The sequence below is a fragment of the Pongo pygmaeus genome, chromosome 20 (assembly GCF_028885625.2).
Source record: "Pongo pygmaeus isolate AG05252 chromosome 20, NHGRI_mPonPyg2-v2.0_pri, whole genome shotgun sequence".
Classification (NCBI taxonomy): Eukaryota; Metazoa; Chordata; class Mammalia; order Primates; family Hominidae; genus Pongo; species Pongo pygmaeus.
Window position 1 is genome coordinate 63,244,686 of NC_072393.2, and position 17,528 is coordinate 63,262,213.

The 17,528-nt window shown below is 40.9% G+C and overlaps 1 protein-coding gene and 1 long non-coding RNA gene across 3 annotated transcripts in view; one reads left to right on the forward strand and one right to left on the reverse strand.

Annotated features, from left to right (window-relative positions):
* Positions 1-17,528, reverse strand: part of ZNF835 (zinc finger protein 835) — a 106,299-nt gene that overhangs the window by 49,674 nt on the left and 39,097 nt on the right. The gene's annotated exons all lie outside the window — the stretch shown is intronic.
* LOC129019708 (uncharacterized) overlaps positions 1-17,528 on the forward strand; it is a 111,280-nt gene that overhangs the window by 40,249 nt on the left and 53,503 nt on the right. For both annotated transcript variants that reach the window (XR_008495711.1, XR_008495712.1), the window contains exons 3-4: positions 1,038-1,107; positions 8,526-8,583. This is a non-coding gene — a long non-coding RNA (uncharacterized LOC129019708). The remainder of the gene's footprint in view (positions 1-1,037; positions 1,108-8,525; positions 8,584-17,528) is intronic.

The window sequence follows — 17,528 nt, forward strand, 5'->3', positions numbered from 1 at the left end:
CCTTCCGAGAAGCTGGGACTACAGGCACCTGCCACAACGCCTGGCTATTTTTTTTTTTTTTTTTTTTTGTATTTTTAGTAGAGACGGGGTTTCACCGTGTTAGCCAGGATTGTCTCAATCTCCTGACCTTATAATCCACCCACCTCAGTCTTCCGAAGTGCTGGGATTACAGGAGTTGCTTCTTTTGAACGAGCAAAGTAAGTGGTTTTTTGAGATGGAATCTACTCCTCGTGAAGATGCTGTGAACATTGTAGAAATGACAACAAAGAATTTAGAATTTAGAATATATCCTCCAGTTCACAATATCCCCACCTTAATGTAAAATATATTATTGCTAAAAAATTATAAGAATCACCTGACCCTTCAATGAGTCATAACCATTTTTCTGGTGGATGGTCTTGCCTCAATGTTGATAGCTGCAGACTGATCACGGTGGTGGTTGTTCAAGGCTGAGGTGGCCGTGGCAATTTCTTAAAATAAGACAACAATGAAGACCATCACATTAGTTGACTTACAAAGTGTTTCTCTGTGGCATGTGATGCTGTTTGGTAGCATCTTACCCACAGAACTTTTTTAATAATTGAAATCCATCCTGTCAAAACCTGCTGCTGCTTTATCAATTAATTTTATATTTTATATTTTTATATAAAAAATATAAAGTTTACAAACTTTACAAAGTTTGTAAAAAATACAAAGTTTACAAACCCCAGCCCCAACATTCATTATGTGGGTGATCATGAAGAAGCTACCTGTCTGTTCTGATCCTCACGATACATTGTAAGCAATCAATAAATAATAGCTTGTTTTTTTGCATTTCTAGTGTATATAAGGAATACAATTCTATTGTAATGATACAGCAAAAAAAAAAAAAAAAGTGTTAGAAAGAAGAGTCACCTTCTTCGTGAGTTTTTCCCCAACCACGGTATCCACAATTGTTAAAGCAATTTCCTCAATATTGCCATAAAAGATGTGCTAGTTTTTTTGTTCCCCATCTCTCATGGTGATATAACAGATGGTTTACCTGTTTTCCTATCCAGGTCATGAACTCTGAGAATTTGGGCTGCATTTTTAAAGCTGGATCACTGGCAATTTGTACTCAAAAAGCAGGTAAATATTTCCCTGGTTACCCCTTGATTTAAGAATGAAACACAGTACACCTAAACATATAGGATAGAAAAAAAGCAGTACTAAGAGAGAGGCTTATGGCAAAAAACTCATACTTCAGAGAAGTAGAAAGACTTTCAAATAAATAAATTAATCATCCACCTAAAAAACCTAGAAATGCAAGAACAAATCAAACCTAAAATTAGTAAAGAAAAGAAGGACCAGGGCAGAAATAAATGAAATTGAAGCTAAAAACAATTACCAAAGATCAATCATACAAAAAGTTCATTTTTGGAAAAGATAAACAAAATTGAGAAATCTTTAGCAGACTATGAGAAAAAGAAGGGAAAAGACCCAAATAAATAAATCAGAGACAAAAAGGAGACATTAAACTGCTACCAAAGAAATATGAAGGATTATCAGTGGCTATTTTGAACAACTATTTTCTAATAAATTGGAAAATCTTGATTCTTTCTATCCATGATCATGGAATGTTCTTCCATTTGTTTGTGTCCTCTTTTATTTCATTGAGCAATGGTTTGTAGTTCTCCTTGAAGAGGTCCTTCACATCCCTTGTAAGTTGGATTCCTAGGTATTTCATTCTCTTTGAAGCAGTTGTGAATGGGAGTTCACTCATGATTTGGTTCTCTGTTTGTCTGTTGTTGGTGTATAAGAATGCTTGTGATTTTTGCACATTGATTTTGTATCCTGAGTCTTTGCTGAAGTTGCTTATCAGCTTAAGGAGATTTGGGGCTGAGACGATGGGGTTTTCTAGATATACAATCATGTCATCTGCAAACAGGGACAATTTGGCTTCCTCTTTTGCTAATTGAATACCCTTTATTTCTTTCTCCTGCCTGATTGCCCTGGCAAGAGCTTCCAACACTGTGTTGAATAGGAGTGGTGAGAGAGGGCATCCCTGTCTTATGCCAGTTTTCAAAGGGAATGCTTCCAGTTTTTGCCCATTTAGTATGATATTGGCTGTGGGTTTCTCATAAATAATCTTGAAAAAAATGAATAAATTCTTGGGCACATTAAAACTACTGAGATTGAAACATGAAGAAATAAACAACTTTAATAGACCAATAGCAAATGACTATATAGAAACAGTTAAAAAATAGTTTCCCATGAAATAAGAGCCCAGGACATGATGGCTTTACTGCTAAATTCTAGCAAACATTTAGATGAGAACTAATGCCAAATCTACTCAAACTCTTCCAAAATATTGAAGAGAAGAGAATACTTTCAAACTCATTCTACGAGCACAGAATTATCCTGATACTAATATCAGAAAAAGATACAACAAAAAAGGAAAACTATGAGCCAACATTCCTGATGAACATAGAAGCAAAAATCCTCAAGAAAATGGTAGGAAACTGAATTCAACACGTAAAAAGATCATTCATCATGATCAAGTAGAATTCATCCCAGGGATGCTAAAGAGGTTTAACATATGCAGATAAATAAACACATTAGCAAAATCACAGACAAAAACCATATCATTGTTTTAATAGATGCTGAAAAAGCATTTAATAAAATTCAATATCCCTTCATGAAAAAAACTGTTAAACAGGGTATGAAAGGAACGTGCCCCCAAATAGTAAAAGCCATGTGTGGCAATCCCACTGCTAACATCACAATAAACGGAGACAAATAAGAAGGCTTTCCTTTAAGATCTAGTATAAAGGAAAGAGGCCTAATTTCACCACTTTTATTCAGCACAGTTCTAGAAGTCCTAGCCAAAGCAGTTAGACAAGAGAAAGAAGTAAAGGGCATCTAAACTGGAAAGAAAGAAGCCAAATTGTCCTTGTTTGCAGATAACATAATCTTATATTTAGAAAACCTAAATATCCCACCAAAGAAGACTGTTAAAATTGATGAATTCAAGAAAGTTGTATGATACAAAATCAAAATGTAATAGATAGTAGATTTTTATATGCCATCAGTAAACAATCTGAAAAAGAAATCAAGAAAGCAATCCCATTTACAATAGCTACAAAAAATTACCTAAAAATAAATCTAAATAAAAAAGTGAAAGATCTCTACAATGAAAACTATAAAACAGTGATGAGAAATATTAAAGAAGTCACAGAGAAATGGAAAGATATCCCATTGTGATGGGTTGAAAGAATTAATATTGTTAAAATTTTCATACTACTGCAGCAATCTACAGATTCAATGCAATCCCTATCAAAACACCTGTGACATCTTTTCACAAAAATAGAAAAAAAATCCTAAAATTTGTGTGGAACCATAAAAGACCCTGAATACTGAGCAAAGAGAACAAAGCTGGAGACATTACACTGCCAGACTTCAAGATATGCTGCAAAGCTATAGTAACAAAAACATGGTACTGGCATTAAAAAACAGGTACATAGGCTGGGCACGGTCATTCACACCTGTAATCCCAGCACTTTGGGAGGCCAAGGTTGGTGGATCACCTGAGGTCAGGAGTTCAAGACCAGCCTGGCCAACATGGTGAAACCCCATCTCTACTAAAAATACAAAAAAACTTAGCTGGGTGTGGTGGCAGACATCTGTAATCCCAGCTATTCAGGAGGCTGGGGGAGGAGAATCACTTGAACCCGGGAGGCGGAGGTTGCAGTGAGCTGAGATCACACCATTGCACTCCAGCCTGGGTGACAAGAGTGAAACTCCATCTCAAAAAAAAAAAAAAAATCCAAAAAAATAAAATAAAACAAAAAATATGTAAATATATCAATTAAACAATACAGAATAAAGAAATAAATCCATGCATTTTCAACCAACCCATTTTCAATAAAGGCATCAAGAACATACACCAGAAAAAGGTGGTCTGTTACATAAATAGTGCTGGGAAAACTGGATATTCTTATGCAGAATGAAACTAGACCCCTATCTCTGACCATATAAAAAATCGATCAAAATAGATTAAAGACATAGATGTGAAACTATGCAACTACTAGAAGAAAGCATTTGGGAAGTGCTTCAGGACATTGGTCTGGGCAAATACATTTTGAGTTGACCTCCAAAGGACAGGCAACTAAAGCAAAAATGGGACTACATCAAGCTAAAAAGCTTATACACAGTAGAGGAAAAAATAGCAAAATTAAGAGAAATCTACAAAAGAGATACCTGCACTGTCATGTGTATTTCAGCACAATTGAGAAAAAGCCAAGTTATGGAAACAACCTATGTGTCCACCAATGATGAGTGTGAAAGGAAATGTGGTAAATATATATATATATATAAAAAATGTGGTAAATATATATATATATATATGATGGAATATTACTCAGCCATAAAAAAGAATGAAATCCTGTTCTATGTGGCAAAATAAATAGAACTGGAGGACATTATGTTAAGTGAAATAAGCCAGGCACAGAAAGACAAATATGACATATTCTGACTCATATGTGGGGGAAATAAAATTGATCTCATGGAGGTAGTGAATAATAGAATGCTGGTTACCAGAGGCTGGGAAGGATAGGGGGAGGAAGGGATGAAGAGAGTTCAGATAATGGGCACAAAAATACAATGAGATAAAATGAATGAGATCTAGTGTTCAATAACACAGTAGGGTAACTAAAGTTATCAAGATTATATAGGGTATTTCAAACAGCTAGAAGAGAAGGTTTGGAATGTTCCCACACAAATAAATGAAAAATGTTTGAGGTGATGAGCATCCTAGTTACCCTGACTTGATCATTATTCATTGTGTGCATGTATTAATTTATCACATGTATCCCATAAATATTGCAAAAATTATGTATCTATTAGAAAATCACCACCATTGCCTGAGACCTGTCCATGGTGCTGAAGTTCATGTAAGGTCCGTGAAGAGGCCTGATGCTACCTAATGTAGGCAAAGCTGACTCAAAGTATATTTATAGAATAAATGGCAGACAAGCTTTGTATACTATAAATGAAAAAGGAGGCCCCAGCTGGGTCATACCCTGCCCACTGCCCCACATAAGGACTGGTTATATATTTATTTTATCACTCAATCATCACTTAGCATATGACACATGTTAGGGACAATGCTGGTAACAGAGGAAACAGAAATAGTGCATATGTGGTCATAGCGTTCCACATTCCTCACAGTCTGTGGGTTTTCTGAAGGCACAAAGCTGACAATTACTATGTTTATATTTTGTTTCCCCAAAGGTTTAGAGCAGTGCCTGAACATAAAAAGTATTGATTGCTAAATAAATGGGATTTCTGGAGATCTTGACAAAATCAGAACATATTGAAGGATGAATCAGAAAAAAAGAAGCAAGGGGGAAATATGGGAGAAAGTTAGAAAAGATTGGAAGAAGGAGGGAGAGAACGTCAAAGAAAGGCAGAGTCCATTCATACAGAAGGAGATTCTAGGAGAGAAACAGAAAGGCAAACAGTTTGGCTCCAGCCGCATTGGCGTTTCACCTTCCCTAGATTGAATAAAGTTCAGGACCTTTGCAGGTGCAGCTCCCTCCACCACCCTGAGTCTTCATGTGGCTCCATCTTGTCTCCAACCAGTGCTCTGAACAAAGTTCACCACCCAAGGGAGCCCTCTCTGACTGCTGTCCCCAGAACACCTTCTTTGTTCCCTTCTTGAGGCTGATGCTTCCTTTATTCGCTTTCTGTTTACTGCTTTCTCTCCATTGGCATATAAAATCCTTAGAGTATGATAAAAAAAGATGGATCTAAAGTTGTGAATTTTTATTGGTCCTAGGTTTCTTACTGGAGGTTAGATAGGTCCAAAGGACAACAATAACAACTACTTCTCCTTTCCTGTGTATCATTATTGAAAGTATTATCTTCCTGCTTCTACTCTTATTTGGGAAATAAGAATCAAATGATAATGGGGTGAGAGAGTTGGAGGATGCAGGATAGGAATGCAGTTATGCCGTAGCAATTCACTGGAAGGGAGAGAATGAAGGAGGTAATTTTCCAGGCACTGCTCAGCATCCTTGGAGAGGCATCACCATGAAATTACAGAGAGAACAGGCAGTGGAGAAGGAGCTGTTTCTCCCCAATCACATGCATCTGCAAGAGTGAGGAATGGAACAGGCAGAGTCAGAGAACAGCAGGGTTGAGGTTTTCCAGGAGAGGTGCATGCAGCAGAGTATGCAAGAGATTTGAGTGTGTCCAGAGGAATTTATTCTAACAATTGACCATAGAAGGTGACCAGATGGGTGTGAAGGTCAGTGAAAAATGGTTAAATAAAGACAGTGTTGGTCTTCAAAGAATAACAGGATGTAGGCCTTAGGTGAGAAAGTAGAGTCACTTGGAAAGTAGGAGGTAATGTTGGAGATGGGATGCTAGAACTGAGGGCTTGGAGTGATTTTAGGCTAATGGGAGTGGATGGGTAAGGGCGTTTGGACAATAGCCGTGGAGGAGAGAGGGTCCCTATATAGCTAGTCAGGAGTGTCAGGAGAATCATCTCCATTAGGGTTTATCTACCCTGGCATTATTGAAAATATGATCTAGATAGTTATTTGTGTTGCAGGGAAGGCTGCATTGTGCATTGTGTGTGAAATATGGTCTAGATAGTTATTTGTGTTTTGGGGGAAGGGCTGCTTTGTGCATTGTACATTGTCGTGTGTGAAATATGGTCTAGATAGTTATTTGTGTTTTGAGGGGAGGGCTGCTTTGTGCATTATGCATTGTCGTGTGTGAAATATGGTCTAGATAGTTATTGGTGTTGCGGGGAGGGCTGCTTTGTGCATTGTGCATTGTTGTGTGTGAAATATGGTCTAGATAGTTATTTGTGTTGCGGGGAGGGCTGCTTTGTGCGTTGTACATTGTTGTGTGTGAAATATGGTCTAGATAGTTATTTGTGTTGCGGGGAGGGCTGCTTTGTGCATTGTTGTGTGTGGAGCAGCACTCTCGCTTCTACCCAGGGGATGTCAGTAATTCCCCTCCACTTGTGTCCAGACCTCGCCAACTGTCTCTTGGGGGCAAAGTCACTCCCAGAATAGAAATTCTAATATTATATATTAGTATTTAACATTTTCAGCTGTTATAATCTTTTTAAAAATTTCAACCTTTGTTTCAGCTACAGAGGGTGCAAATGCAGGTTTGTTACAGGGGAATACTGCACCCAGATATTGGGCATAGTACCTGATAGGTAGTTTTTCACCCCACACCACCATCCTCTGTCTAGGAGTCCCCAGTGTCTATTGCTCCCAAGTTTATGTTCACGTGTGCTCAATGTTTAACTCCTGCTTATAAGTGAGAACGTGGTATTTGTTTTTCTATTCCTGCATTAGTTTGCTTAGGATTGTGGCTTCCAGCTCCACCCATGTTGCTGCAAAGGACATGATTTTATTCTTTTTTATGGCTGCATAATATTCTATGATGTCTATGTACCATATTTTCTTTCTTTTTCTTTCTTTCTTTCCTTCCTTCCTTCCTTCCATCCTTCCTTCCTTCCTTCCTTCCCTCCTTCCTTCCTTCCCTCCTTCCTTCCTTCCCTCCTTCCTTCCTTCCTTCCTTCTTTCTCTCTCTCTCTTTCTGTCTTTCGATGAAGTTTTGCTCTTGTTGCCCAGGCTGGAGTGCAATGGTGCAATCTTGGCTCACTGCAACCTCTGCCTCCCAGGTTCAAGCAATTCTGCCTCAGCCTCCTGAGTACCTGGGATTACAGGCACACGCCACCACACCTGGCTAATTTTTGTATTTTTAGTAGAGATGGGGTTTCTCCATGTTGGTCAGGCTGGTCTTGAACTCCCGACCTCAGGTGATCCACCCGCCTTGGCCTCCCAAAGTGCTGGGATTACATTTTCTTTATTGAATCCACCATTGATGGGCACCTAAGCTGATTCTATGTCTTTGCTATTGTGAATAACAAGACAATGAACATATGAGTGCATGTGCCTTTTTAGTATAATAACCCATTTTCTTTTGGGTATGTACCCAATAATAGGATTGCTGGGTTGAATGGTAGCTCCATTTTAAGTTCTTTCAGAAATCTCCACACTGCTTTCTACAGTCACTGAACTAATTTGTATTCCTCTCAACAGTGTTTAAGTAAGTGTTCCCTTTTCTCCGCAGCCTCACCAGCATCTATTGTTTTTTTTAATAGTAGACATTCTGACTGGTGTGAGATGGTATCTCATTGTGGTTTTGATTTGAATTTCTCTGATGATTAATGATAATGAGCGTTTTCTCATGTTTGTTGAACGCTTGTGTGTCTTCTTTTAAGGAGTGTCTGTTCATGTCCTTTGTCCATTTTTTCATTGGGTTATTTGGTTTTTGCTTGTTAATTTAACTTTCTTATAGATTCTGGATATTAGACCTTTGTCAGATGCATAGTTTGCAAATATTTTCTCCCATTCTGTAGGTTGTTTGCTCTATTCGTAGTTTCCCTGGCTGTGCAGAAGCTCTTCAGTCTAGTAGGTCCCACTTGTCAAATTTTCTTTTTGTTTCAAATATTTAATATTTATCTTCTTTCTTTTCAGATAGTGTCTTGCAATGTTGCCCAGGCTGGAGTGCAGTGGTGCCCCTCCTGTTGTGAATGTGAGTAACCAACCATCTTTTCAATGGCAGTCTTCTGCTGACCTGTCTACCTGTTGTGTGTGAAACTGCGTGATTCAAATCAGCTTGGATTACGTTTTTGTGAGTTCTGGAAAACCCAGACACCATCTGTTCATGTGTGTGTGTGTGTGTGTGTGTGTGTGAGTGTGTTTGTCTGTGGTTGAGGAAGTTTGGAAGACACTCGATGGTCAAACAAGGTGGAGTCTAGGGCCACTTTCCCTGCCACATGGCTATCTTATTAGAACCCTGCCCACCACAAATGCCCAATCCCAAGGGTAAGGCAAGAGAGCAGCCCTGGAATCCCTCCTTTGGATGGTTCCAGGACCCTTCTCCTTGGATGCTCAGAGATGGGATGAAGAACAAGTAAGGGAGGCATGGGCTCAGGACCAGAAAGCCTGGTAATCTCCCCTTCCTGAGCCCTGTGTCCTCCTCTGTAAAATGCAGACATTCCTGGGATGTCACTCACAGCCAGGGCTGCTGGGCGTATTGTACTCTGCAGTTAGGCTCCTGTCTGAGGAGAGGAGAGGATGTGAAATCCAGCCTGTACCATCTTCACAAGCTGTATCCATGCCTGGGCTGCAGGATTTCCACCACAGCATAGCATTGACCTGTCCAAAAGCCCCAAAGCCTATCATGGCCGTGTATGCAGTTATTGCTACTTGGGAAAAATTCTCATTAAACAGAAAACGAGCATAGGTGAAGATACCCATTTTGAAACAATCTTATTTTTTATCTTTTAATTTGAGGTGATGCTCATTGTCTTATAAGGGGCCTTTGCCATCACTAGATGGCATTCTTGCATCATGGAAAAGTACACAGGAACTCCTTTAAAAATCAATTTTGAACTGTGGCAAAATACATGTCACGTAAAATTTACCATGTTAAAATTGTACCAAGTACAATTTTAAAACGAATATTGACCATGACCATAGGTTTATAATTTTAAAAATTATTTATGTTTTCAGTTATTTTTTCAACTTTTTATTTTTTAACTTGCATTTTAAGTCCAGGGGTACAAGTGCAGGTTTGTTATATAGGTAAACTGGTGTCATGGGGGTTTGTTGTACAGATGATTTCATTACCCAGCTATTAAGTCTAGTACCCGTTTGTTGTTTTTCACGATCCTCTCCCTCCTCCCACCCTTCACCCTCCAACGGGCCCCAGTGTGTGTGATTCCCCTCTGTGTTTTCATATGTTCTCATCATTTAGCTCCCACTTGTGGGAAACAACAGGTTGTATTTGGTTTTCTGTTCCTGTGTTAGTTTGCTAAGGATAATGGCCTCCAGCTTCATCCATGATCTCCTTCTTTTTTATGGCTGCATAGTATTGTGTGGTGTACATGTACAACATTTGCTTTATCCGGTCTATCATTTATGGGCATTTAGGTTGATTTGCCTTTTCAAAATATGCTAACAGGCATATAAGGTAACTGATCACTATAATTATTTTTAATCGTATAGTCCACTTGTCTGAAGGGCATTCACATTGTTCTGCCACAGTCTCCACAAACTATGTCCTATATTTTGTTAATCCTGCAATACTGAAACTCTGTGTCCATTAAACCAGAACTCCCCATTTCCCCTCCCCCATCCCCTGGCAACCTCCATTCCACTTTCTGTTCCTGTGAATTTGACTATTCTACGTCGAATCTATTATACATCTAATATACATTTCTGTCCTTTTGTGAAATCATACAGTTTCTGTCCTTTTGTGACTGGCTTGTTTCACTTAGTGTAATGTCTCAAGGTTAACTCATGTTGTAGCATGTGTCAGAATTTCCTTTCTTTTTAAGGCTGAGTAATAGTTCGTTGTATGGACAGACCACACTTAATGTCCCTCTTTATTCTTTGATAGATACCAGGCTTTGCTGCCACCTTGACTATTATGAGTCATGTTGCTATGAACTTGGGCATACAAATATCTCTTCAAGACCCTGCTTTTTTTTTTTTTTTTTTTAAGATGGAGTCTTGCTCTGTCACCCAGGCTGGAGTGCAGTGGCATAATCTTGGCTCACTGCAACCTCCGCCTCCTGGATTCAAGCAATTCTTCTGCCTCAGCTTCCCTAGTAGCTGGGACTATAGGCACATGCCACCACATCCAGCTAATTTTTCGTATTTTAGTAGAGACAGGGTTTCACTATGTTGCCCAGGCTGGTCACCAACTCCTGAGCTCAGGCAATCCACCCACCTCGGCCTCCCAACGTGCTGGGATTACAGGCATGAGCCGCCGCGCCCGGCCGAAGACCCTGCTTTTAATGCTTTGGACTTATATACCCAGAAACAGAGTTGCTAGATCATATGGGAATTTTATTTTTACTTTTTTCAGAAACTTTTATATAGTTTTCTGTAGTGGCTGCCTTATATCACACCCTAACAACAGCACAAAAGTTTTCCAATTTCTCCAAAACCTGCCAATACTTCTTATGCTCTGTCCTGTGGATAGTAGCCATATTATTGAGAGTAACGTGATTTCTTTTCTCTTTGGAGAAAACATACTATTTATTTCACTTTTCAATATAGCTTAATAATGGGAGGAATGTGCCTGTTGGGGCTTAATAATTGGAGGTATGTGCCTGTTGGGCACTATACGACTTCTCAAACTTTGGAATCAGCCTGGAAAATGTCATCCTCAGTTCCTTGTCTTCGCTGACTTTTAGGTGATACTTGCTGTTCTTCACAGCGACCACTGACAACCCAGCATCACAAATATGTGATGTGAACAAAAGGAAATGTAGAGGGATCTAATGTGGAGACTGTGAGCCTCTGGAGCTGGTAGTTTGTGTGATGCATGATGATATAGAATATTGCTGTGGTTCCTTTCCATCGAAAATATAGCTATTCCTCTGCCGACATTTGCAGCTGTGAGAACAGAACAGCAGGACTGCAGTAGGTATTCATTGGAGGGGTCTAGTGGAGGACCTCATCTGGTTGCCAGGCAATGCTCAGTATCCTTGGAGATGAGTTGCCGTGGAAACAGTGAGGGGCAGAGAGGAGGGGCCGTTCCTTTCCAGCCAAGTGAGCTGCAGAGATGAAGGAAAGTGAGGTGGATGTCCCACAATGTCTTTTAAAAATCCTCTCCCATTGACACATTCAGATGGCCTCCATTTATAATTTCATGTGTATCTGTTCTGCCTGTGGTTTCCAAAAAACAGTTCAAGGCCTGCTAGGGGAATCAAGACCCTTTCATTGTTCCAAACTATGTTTCTAAGAACAGGGAAATTGTATTTGCTTTTTTTCTTCTCATTTCCTCTGCATGATGTAATATTGCAGGTGTTTGAATTAAGTAGTCTATCTGGCCAGCAGTTTTTTCATGGGGAAAAAAAAACCAGAGCAGAATTAAAAAATCAGAGCCTGTGGCTTAGAGTAAGTGCCATTCCTTTAAACTTTCACTTCAGTTACACAGACATTTACTCACAGACACACACACTTGTGTGTGCACTGGATCAACATGGAAAGGTGTGGGTTCCTGGGGCCTGCAGTGACCAATTTTTTTTTTTTTTTAAGACAGAGTTTTGCTCTTGTTGCCCAGACTGGAGAGCAATGGCATGATCTTGACTCACCACAACCTCTGCCTCCCGGGTTCAAGCAAGTCTCCTGCCTCAGCCTCCCGAGTAGCTGGGATTACAGGCATCCCAGCCACCATGCCTGGCTAATTTTGTATTTTTAGTAGAGATGAGGTTTCTCCATGTTGGTCAGGCTGGTCTCAAACTCCTGATCTCAGGCGATCTATCTGCCTCGACCTCCCAAAGTGCTGGGATTACAGGCGTGAGCCACCACGCCCAGCCTTGCAGTGACCAAATTTTAAATGGTCCTGGTGCGAGCCAAGCTCCCAATTTTCACAGACACGGACTCAGGGGTGATGCTGCAGCTGCAGAAGTTGATAGCCCAGGGCCCATAACCACGGGGATCTTTTCCTCCCTGCTTTTTATTATGGTAATTCTCAAAGATACACAAAAGTAGACAGAATAACGTATACCCACTGTGAAAGCATTCAGCTATCTTCTCCTTTTTTCCTTCTAGTTTAAGTAAAGTAAATCCCAGAAATAATATAATTTTACCTACAAATACCTCAGTACATATGTCTGTCAGATCATAATTTAACATAATATATTAAAGGAATTTGCAAAAATGTAAAATAATGCCACCTGTATTACTATTTTTTTTTGTTTGGAATATGCAGTGTAATTATTGTTCATAAAAAGTGTGTTATGATAATACAAAATAGATTTATTGTAATATTTATTATTTTATTTTATTCATTTATTTTGAGATGGAGCCTTGCTCTGTCACCCAGACTGGATTGCACTGGCGCGATCTTAGCTTACTGCAACCTCCGCCTCCCAGGTTCAAACGATTCTCCTGCCTCAGCCTCTTGAGTAACTGGGATTACAGGCACCCACCACCACACCCAGCTAATTTTTGTATTTTTAGTAGAGATGGGGTTTCACTATGTTGGTCAGGCTGGTCTTGAACTCCTGACCTCAAGTGATCTGCCCGCCTCAGCCTCCCAAAGTGCTGGGATTACAGGCGCGAGCCACCATGCCACAATTTCTGTAATTTTAAACTTAATATTTTCAAATGTCAATGTATAAGATGGCAAATATACATAGATACAAATCATAGCCAACAAAATTAATCATAATTCCTTATTTATCATTTAATATCTAGTCCTACATTTCTGAGGAACTTTATAACCTTTTCTAAAAATTTAAGCAATGCAAATAAATTAGATCAATGCAAAAATATTTAACTTTGTTCAGGTTGAAATCACGGGCACCTGGTGGGGCAACCTGAGGCAGAGGCAGCAGACGCTGGGACCCACAACTGTGTTGAGACCACAAGGCAACTTCCTCAGGCTGCAAATCCCAATCCGAGCCGACATGAAAATGCTCACAACTGAGAATGATGGTTTCCAGCTTCATCCGTGTCCCTACAAAGGACATACACATGTATACATACGTAACAAACCTGCACGGTGTGCACATGTACCCTAGAACTTAAAGTATAATAAAAAAATACATATATAAAATAAAAATAAAAATAAAAATAAAAATTAGGGCCGGGCGCAGTGGCTCACGCCTGTAATCCCAGCACTTTGGGAGGCCAAGGCGGGCGGATCACGAGGTCAGGAGATGGAGACCATCCTGGCTAACACAGTGAAACCCCGTCTCTACTAAAAAAAAAAAAAAAATTAGCCGGGTACAGTGGCGGGTGCCTGTAGTCCCAGCTACTCAGGAGGTTGAGGCAGAAGAATGGCGTGAAGATGGGAGGTGGGGCTTGCAGTCAGCCGAGATCACGCCACTGCACTCCAGCCTGGGTGACAGAGTAAGACTCTGTCTCAAAAAATAAATAAATAAATAAATAAAAAGCTTGAAACCTAAAAATAAAAATAAAAAATAAAAAAATAAAAAATGAAGATATGCTGTTAACAGCTCCCCCCCCAAAAAAAAATGCTCACAACTCAATTTAAGTGTACATCTAAGTTTCTTATAGAAGGGAATTACATCTCAAGTGGATAGTGGCACAATGCATGGGACTGGGTCTATTTTGTAGGTAGCCTTATTCTCCAAACTCCAAATCAGGACTTGCAGGCTGAAAACTACCATTTACTCTGCAGACATCAGGGCAGCAGAGCAGCCCCCAGCTGGTCACTTCTACACCCCAGGCCCCACGCCTCAGGCAGCCAGTGGACTTCTCTGTCATTGTGCTCATTGCTTCAGATGTACCCAGCACCAATTCATGTCCCCATCGGCTCCTCGAGGCCCTCAGCTCTTCCTCAATGGAAACCAAAAACTATCTGAGTCTGGTCTCAATCACTTGAGAAGTTTATTGGCCAGGCCTGGTGGCTCATGCCTGTAATCCCAGCACTTTGGGAGGCCGAGGAGGGCAGATCACCTGAGGTCAGGAGTTCAAGACCAGCCTGACCAACATGGCGAAACCCCGTCTCTACTAAAAATACAAAAATTAGCTGGGCATGGTGGCATTCACCTGTAATCCCAGCTACTTAGGAGGCCGAGGCAGGAGAATCGCCTGAACCCGGAAGGTGGAGGTTGCGGTGAGCCAAGATTGTGCCATTGTACTCCAGCCTGGGTGATAGAGTAAGACTCCGTCAAAAAAAAAAAAAAAAAAAAAAAATCTAGAAGTTATTTTGCCAACGTTAAGCACATGCCCAGAATAAATAAACGTGAAATTACAGAAGCAGTCTGTGGTCTGTGCCTTGCTCCAAAGGTGACTTTGAGGCCTTCAATATTGAAAGGGGAGGGGTGGGCTGAAGGGGAAAGACGGAGGGTATGATAAGAGGGAAGGTATAGGGAAATAGTCAATTATGTATTCATCTCAGGCTCAGTAAATTGACACTTTACATAAGATACAGTGAACACAGTAGTAGTTGCCTGTGGAGATTTTTTTTTTTTTTTTTTTTTTTGAGATGGGTTCTTACTCTGTCACCCAGGCTGGAGTACGTGGTACAATCACAGCTCACTGCAGCCTCAAATTCCCAGTCCGAAGCCTCAAATTCCCAGTCTGAAGCCATCCTCCCACCTCAGTCTCCCAAGTAGCTGGGACTACAGGCATACACCACCATGCGTGGCTAATTTTTGTATGTTATGTAGAGGCGGGGGTTCACCATGTTGCCCAGGCTGGTCTCGAACTCTTGGGCTCAAGTGATCCTTCTGCCTCGGCTTTCCAAAGTGCTGGAATTACAAGTGTGAGCCACCATGCCTGGCCAGGATACACACTGCCACATTGCTACAATGCTATTGTTCTGGCTCAGAAAACAATACTCCAGAAGCAACCTCAGTAACAACCTCAGACGCAAACGTTTTTCCTTGACCATCTCCTATCCTCCTGTCATTCAGCCCCATTCTTCCCTTGGGCTAGCCATAGAAACTAGAATCCCTCCTTTTAGGTGGGTGATAGAAACCAGAATGCCTTTTCCCCAAAGCCAGCTATAAAATCCAAAAATATTACTTTAATTTTCCATCCACCCTTCTGTTGAAAAACTGGCCATAAAGAAATCTGGCTAGGCGCCAGTGTCTCATGCCTGTAATCTCAAGATTTTGGGAGGCCGAGGCAGGCAGATCACTTGAGGCCAGCACTTTGAGACCAGCCTGGTAAACATGGTGAAACCCCGTCTCTACTAAAAATACAAAAATTAGCCAGGTGTGGTGGCTCATGCCTGTAACCCCAGCTAGTCAGGAGGCTAACACACGAGAATCACTTGAGCCTGGGAGACAGAGGTTACAGCGAGTGCTGAGATTGCACCACTGTACTTCAGCCCGGGTGACAGAGCAAGACTCTGTCTCAAAAAAAAAAAAAAAAAAAAAATGTCTGATCTACCTTGTCTGACTGTAGGTTACAAGACCCTCATTCCAGAGAGTGTCCCTGCACAAAGAGGCCAAGGAGAATCTAAGCAGACAAACCTCACTGGGTTTCCCCACTTAGTCCGTTAGCATTAAACCAGACCCTTAGCATCCAATATTTCTACGTGACTCTCCACACTTTGTTGAACCTAAGAATAAAAATGGGCAATTTCTCCCATATCTTTGGGTGTTCATTCTTAAAGCTCCCATGCGTACATTTGTTTTTTTGTTTGTTTTTTTTTTTTGAGGCAGGATCTTGCTCTGTTGCCCAGGCTGGAGTGCAGTGGCGTGATCTCAGCTTACTGCAAACTCCACCTCCCGGGTTCAAGAGATTCTCCTGCCTCAGCCTCCCGAGTAGCTGGGATTACAGGCGCACGCTACCACACCCGTCTAAGTTTTGTATTTTTAGTAGAGATGGGGTTTCAGCATGTTGGCCAGGCTGGTCTCGAACTCCTGACCTCAGGTGATCTGCCCACCTTGGCCTCCCAAAGTGCTGGGATTACAAGGTTGAGCCATTGCGCCTGGCCTCCATATGTACGTGTTAAGTAAGCTTGTTATACCTTTTCTCCTATTAAGCAGTCTGCTTTATGTCACTGATTTTCAGTGAACCATTAGGAGGCCAAAGGCCTTGGCCCCTACACTATCCCGTTGTTCCTGTGGCTTTAAATTCTCATGGGAAATGTAATCCAGGTCTGTCTGATTCATCGATTTGCCAGGCTGCCTACCCTGATTAACCCAGTGAAGGAATTTCAATGGCAAGTGTGCTTGGACTCCAGTGACCTGGGCTTGTCGAGATCGCCTCTAGCATAGGATCAGTTTAGAATTCTCAGAAGAGAAGGTAATATGCAGATTCCCAAGATTACAAACCCTAACATTCATTATGTGGGTGATCATGGGCTAGACACCTCCCTTTTCTGAGCCTCATTTTCTTTTCTTCTTTTTTCTTTGTTTGTTGTTGTTGTTGTTTTGAGGCAGGGTTTCACTCTGTCACCCAGGCTAGACTAGTGGTGTGATCATGGCTCACTGCAGTCTTGACCTCCTGGGCTCAGGTGGTCCTCCCGCCTCAGCCTCCTGAGTAGCTGGGAATATAGGTGAGTGCCACCATGCTGAGCTAATTTTTGTATTTTCTTGTAGATATGGGGTTTTGCTATGTTGCTTAGGCTGGTCTTGAACTCCTGGGCCCAAGTGATCCATCCACCTCAGCCTTGTGAAGGGCTGGGATTACAAGTGTGAGCCAATGCACCCAGACCCTCTGAGCCTCATTTGTTTTTACCTGTCAATGAGTGATAGACATGGGTAAAATTTTGACACAATGCCCAATACATTGTAAGCAATCAATAAATATTTGTTGGGTGTTTTTGTATTTCTAACATAATATAAAATACAATTTTAATTTAATAATATGAGCCAATGGGTGTTACAAATTGTAGTTACGTTCTTTGTGATGTTTTCTCCATCCGCTGCTTTCACAATTGTTACAAGCTCCATCTCAACACTGTCATAATAATAGTGCTAGTAGGCCGGGCTTGGTGGGTCACACCTGTAGTCCCAGCACTTTGGGAGGCTG